Source organism: Corvus hawaiiensis, chromosome Z (assembly GCF_020740725.1).
Source record: "Corvus hawaiiensis isolate bCorHaw1 chromosome Z, bCorHaw1.pri.cur, whole genome shotgun sequence".
NCBI classification, from domain to species: Eukaryota; Metazoa; Chordata; class Aves; order Passeriformes; family Corvidae; genus Corvus; species Corvus hawaiiensis.
The window spans coordinates 74,428,967-74,434,825 of record NC_063255.1 but is presented as its reverse complement, the minus strand read 5'-3'; the positions used below and the strand labels follow the sequence as shown (position 1 = coordinate 74,434,825).

At 40.0% G+C, this 5,859-nt stretch overlaps 1 long non-coding RNA gene across 1 annotated transcript; it reads left to right on the top strand.

The window, feature by feature from the left end:
* The first annotated feature begins 2,066 nt into the window (after positions 1–2,066).
* On the top strand, positions 2,067–5,396 carry LOC125320332. Its single transcript, XR_007201078.1, has 2 exons — positions 2,067–2,411; positions 5,208–5,396. It is a non-coding gene; the product is annotated as an uncharacterized LOC125320332 (long non-coding RNA).
* The last annotated feature ends 463 nt before the right edge of the window (positions 5,397–5,859 follow it).

The window sequence follows — 5,859 nt, the reverse complement described above, 5'->3', positions numbered from 1 at the left end:
ATAGCCATTTTGGTTATAATATATTGTAATATAGCACTTAACAAAACATGAAAAGAAAGAAAGGTTAAGAGTAGAAAGATGTATATAGTCATCACCCAGGGGTCCAGCAATGGGACTTGGTTGTTGTAATTTCGATGTCTGTTGGTTGAAGTGATGGTTGCAGTCTTAATCTGTCAGGGATGGAGAAATCTCACAAAACACAAAGTTCAGTGTGTTAAAATACAGAATCACAGGATATGCTGAGTTGGAAGGATCCACAAGGATCACCGAGCCCAACTCCTGGGCCTGAACAGAACCATCCCCAAAAAACACACCACAGACCTGAAAGCATTGTAAAAATGCTTCTTCAACTCAGTCAGATGTGGTGCTGTCACCACATCCTTGGGGAGCCTGTTTTGGGTCCTGTCACTGGTCACCACAGAAAAGAGATCAGTGTCTGCCCCTCCTCTTCCCCTCACATGAAAGTTGAAGAGTGCGATGAGGTCTCCCCTCAGTCTCCTCTTCCTCAGGCTGAACAGACCAAGTGACCTCAGCTGCTCTTCAAACCCCCTGGAGTCTTGACCTTGAGGTCTTTCACCATCTTTGTAGCTCTCATGAGATTCCAGTGGGCCACTTGAGTTTGCCCAGGTCCTTCTGGATGGTGTCCTGTCCCTCAGGTGTGTCAACCATACCCCTCAAATTGGTGTAATCTACAAACTTGCTGAAGGTGCACTCAAACCCTTCATCTCTGTCATTAATGAAGATATTAAATAACACTGGCCCAAGTATGGACCCCTGAGGGACACCACTTGTCACTTGTCCATGAAGACTCTGAGCCAAGTGACCACTATGCTCTGGATGTGACCACGCAATCACTTTCTTATCCATCTGACAGGCCACTCATCAAACCCAATTTAGAGAAGGAAGCTGTGAAAGACAGTGCCAAAATCTTTACAGAAGTCCAGATCAATGTAATCTGGAACCCTTCCCTTGTCCATTGATGTAGCCACTCCATCATAGAACACCACCAGTTTGATCAAGCAGGACTTGCTCTTGGTGAAGCTGTAGTTCCCTGCCCTCTGTGTGCCTTAGCAGAGGTTCTAGCAGGATTTTCTCCATGATCTTCCAAGGCACAAAGGTGAGGTTGACAGGGTGATAGTTCCCAGGGTGCTCCTTTCCACCTTTTTGAAAGATGGGTACAATGTTTCCCCTTTTCCAGTCACCTGGAACTTCACCTGAGTGCCATGACTTTTCAAATATCATGGAGAGTGCCTTGGCAACTCTGGGATGCCTCAGGACTCTGGGATGCATCTCATCAGGTCCCAACAGACTTATGTATGTTCAGGGTCCTCAGTGGTCACAAACCTGATCTTTACTTACAGTGGGAGGGACTTTGCTCCTCCAGCCCCCATCCTGCTACTCACTGACTTGAGAGGTGAGGGAATAGAGAGGGTCATTGAAAACTGAGGTAAAAAATTGTTGAGTACCTCAGGCTTCTCATCAGTTGTTACCAGTTTTCCAGCATTGTATATTGGGGGAGATACACTTTCTTTGACCTTCCTTTTCTACACCTGCAGAAAGCCCTTCCTGTTGTTGTGTTCCTTGCCAGGTTCAGTCCCAGCTTCACCTTGGTCTTCCTTGTCCCATCCCTAAACAACCATACATCTCTATACTCTTCTCAGGTCACCTGTACTTGCTTCAACTGCTTGTGAATTTGCTTCTTTCCCTTTAGTTTGACCAGCAGGTCCCAACTCAGCCATGCCGGTCTCTTGTCTTCCTTGCCCAATTTCTTACCCCAGGGAATTCCCAGCTCTTGTGCTCTATGGAAGACAGGAATGCATACAGAAACACACACTCCTCAGAAATTTCAAAATCCTCTAATTTTCTATGCCATCACCCATTCTTCACCTTTATTCTCATTTAAAATGTGGCTGTGCTTGGAGAGCAGATGACAAGTGCACACAAGAGGCAGTACCGGAGGTCCTTAGACTGCCAAACACATCTCCAGAGACTATTTGGTAGAGAGGAGGTCACACTCTACTTTCCTTGCATTATCACCTTTTATACCTATCATTTGGAATTCAAGTTACTCAGTCTGAAAGCATTTTATTGAACACAGACTCTGAATTGCTTACGTTACAGAAAGAAAAGGAGTGACTGATGGCCTGTATGTGAGAAGGACTGATGTGCATTGAGCTCCTGCTCTCCTCCCCTCCCGAGGTCCCTTCTTTACCAATGCCACCTATACTATCACCACTCTTTTCCTCTCAGAGCCTCTCAGAGTTCATAAGCAGGTTGCTGTTTATTAACCTCTACGCTTTCTGCCCAAGACAAGTACAAGGACCTCCAACAACCTCCTTGCAGCCCTTTGATGCAATCCGGAAAGGGAAGAGACAGAGCTGATAAATGAGGGGTGCAATATGTTGAGAAAGGTAAGGTGAATCATGCATGGAGGTGAAGGAAGAAGCAAAGTTACACGCATCAACACTATGTACTTAGTTTTCCTGCAGGGAATAGAGGCAACATCGGTGGGGATTTACCTCTCATACCAACCCAAAAGAGACTTTTGAAGTCTAGATGTTAGCAAGTGTTGATGGTGCATGACAGCTTCTAGTAGGGTTCTGCTTACTGCAGTACTAAGTTATTATTTAGAATGCTAATTTTTTTTTTTTTGTTAAAGATTTCATTAAAAATACTTCTAATTTTATTTTAAAATTACATTTTGAAATTTGTATCATGAATGATATAAATATATATAAGCTGTCACAAGTTTCTCAGGGGTAGACATTCATTTGACGAAATGAGCATGTAAAATTCTGACTGAGTCTGAAGTATGTTCTGAAAAGCAATTCCACTACAGGCATCACTTACCGTCAACATACATCTGCATTACCTCCATCCACAGAGAAAACTTATCTGACATTCTCTAACTTTTCTCCTAGATCTCTCTCATACCACATGCTCTCTTACACAGGAAAAAATTGGCATTACAATATTCACTGAAATGTGGGAGAATTGTTAAAGGGTTGCAAGCTCAATTTTCTATCATAAAGTATCAGATTCAAATACATAAATCAGTATCTTTCCCTTACGTTAAAAGACTATATAGACATTACAATTTCAAAGGTACTTTCAAGCTTTCTGAGAGGCACTTTTTAAAAATAAAATTGCACATAAGAGACTACATTTTTAATGTATTCATTCTCCCCTCCCCTTTTTCTAAGTACTCATCTAATCTACTTTAGATGGATGCTATGACTCTTAAGAACCTAATTTAGCAATGTCATCAGCTTCACTTTATATTTGTCTGTACATAAAAGAGAGTGAGAAAAATTGCCAAAGCCACTCTTGAATCTTTCCTATTGGAAAGGCGGTTTATAATAAAAAGGGCTGACATAGAGGAGGAAACTCACCATAGCAAATGACTTCCCATACTAAATTACTGTAAAGGATTACAGCATTTAATCACACAATTTAATAAATTTTTATAGTAATTAGTTATGGCAATTATAGGTTGTCTATTCTGCTACGAAATGACCATCTAGAGAAAGAATACAATGTAAATGTGCAAGACAATCTTGCTGGTTTGCCTCCTTAAAACCTCCTTTACAGAATATCTTGAGTCTTGGTGTGTTGTCTAGACAGGCCTTATTATGAAATTCTCTCCTTTCTTTAAGGTTCTATTTTCTGACTGCATCTTACTTGATATGACACACTTCATAGACCCTTTTGCTAAACTTTTATTTCTCAACTAAGTGTTACTGATTCATTTTTTTTCTGTCCATTGCATTTCACTGTTGACAGGTGACAACTCCAAATATTTAAAAATAATTATAAGTATTATCAGCTAACAAGCATTCTGCATATTTCCAACTATTATCCCAATATGGTCTGCTTTTCATTTCTCTTTTTCATTCAACATGTCTTTGAAGACAAAGAGTAAGGTGTGATAAACGTCCAGCTGTAAAGCTGTGCTTCTTGACACCTGATTCATGAGTGCAAGTTGTGTTTGAAAACATTTCTAACTCACTTTTATGTTGAAAATCAGTTCGGTATTAAACCAACTACTCTTTTAAGACCGTTATCTGTTCTATGATTACAGAAAAAATTGATAATGAACTCTACTTTATGCATCTTCAAAGTACAGTTGCATGTAATCTTGTGTGTTTTAATGAAAATTGGTTGTGTGCATAATACTGAGAATCTAAGTCTGTGAGATTTAATTCATTCTCTGGAAATAGTCCAAAGAGTTCTAAGCAGAAAATCGTGGTGCCACTCCACAGTTTCATAGAGGAAGTAAAATAGATTTCTGTAACTGATATACCTGTTGTATTTTTACTGTTCTTAAAACAAGCCCTTTTTTGACCAAACAAGAAAAACATCAGAGAATATATTTTTAGTTTACTTTTTCTCCCCTTTGTTTCCAATTTCATGAAAATCATCTTCTGGGAGGATATTAAACTTTAAATGGCAAGGAGTAATACAAACCTAGAGTACTTAAATGTGCCTCTTATCAGTAAACTTCTGGCATCTAATAAGAGTCATAAATGTAAATCTCTGAAATGGATACATTAGAGTTTTAAGAAGTAATCAAAGTGGTAAGAAGTGCTGTTTATTTTGAAGCCTCAACCTCCAACCCTTTTCAACAGCAGATATCATACATGCTTTCAGCATCAGGAAACAGCCATAAGCCACTCATTCTTATAGAGAATATTCAGGGCTTTCAGGAAGGGACAAGACTATCATGGGTGCAGCAAGCATGTGTATCATGTAGACAGCTTTTGCTAGGAGTAGCACATCTGTACAGGGGAGTCTCTGTGTACAGCAGAGTAGCCTGGAAAAGAAACAAATTGTTGTAATGAGATCAATCTATATGGCACTCACGGTGGCTCCTTCTACTGGAGCATTTTTGTCCTTTTGCTCATCACTTGGTCAGGACAGAGTTGTGATTTCTGGGGAAGACAGCAGAAGATTTTCACGAAGGACTGCAGAGGGCAGTGTTTGGTAGCAACATGATTTTACTTCAACTGAGAGACAGAGGGCCTCTAGGAAGTATACAGTGTCTCTCTGTGACAGGAAGAGGCTACAATGGTCCACAGGCTCAAAACATGGGGTACCACAGATTTGGATCAATTCAGTTAAGAAAAAATAAGCAGGGGAACATGATAGAAGGTCATCTATAACAATGCATGATACAAACTGGGACCCCTTCTGGCTTTCATCTGTAGGTAAACAGCCTAGATTCTCTTGGAAGCTGTTAGACCTGAAGATAAATGTGGGAATAATGAAAGAAAAATACATTCGTTGGAATACCAGAAGACACCATTGTAGAGGAAAACTTGCCAAAGAAACATTTTCTTAAACCAGTAATAAGAACTAATTTGAAAATCCTTAAGTAAATTTATTGGTGCTATAAACCACTGCTTTTTTTTTTTTTTTTTTAATAGTCATATATTGATAAGGGAAATGATACATTGCCAAATTCCACGATCTAATAAGTAACAGAACACTGGCAAAACAACTTTGGAGAAGTCCTGGGGATGTGGGCTGAGTTCTGGGAGCATAGGTAAGATAAAAGCAGGCTTGCAAATTGCTGGAAACAAACTGTGCTAGCACAGAACCAGGGGTCAACCACAATTTGGGGATCAAAGATCACCAGAGACCCTGAAAGAAACCCCTGAGGACCAAATAAGGACTTCTGATAGGGATGGGACTGTGCAAAACAGGACAACAAATATACATCCAGCAAGTGAGGATACCTGATAAATATGTAAACAATATCTGTAACAAAAAGCCTTACTTGCCTGTTTTTGATTACACAAGACTAGAGGAAAATCTTCGTGTCCAGCAAGTTGTATTAAAGAATGACTGCCAGTTTCC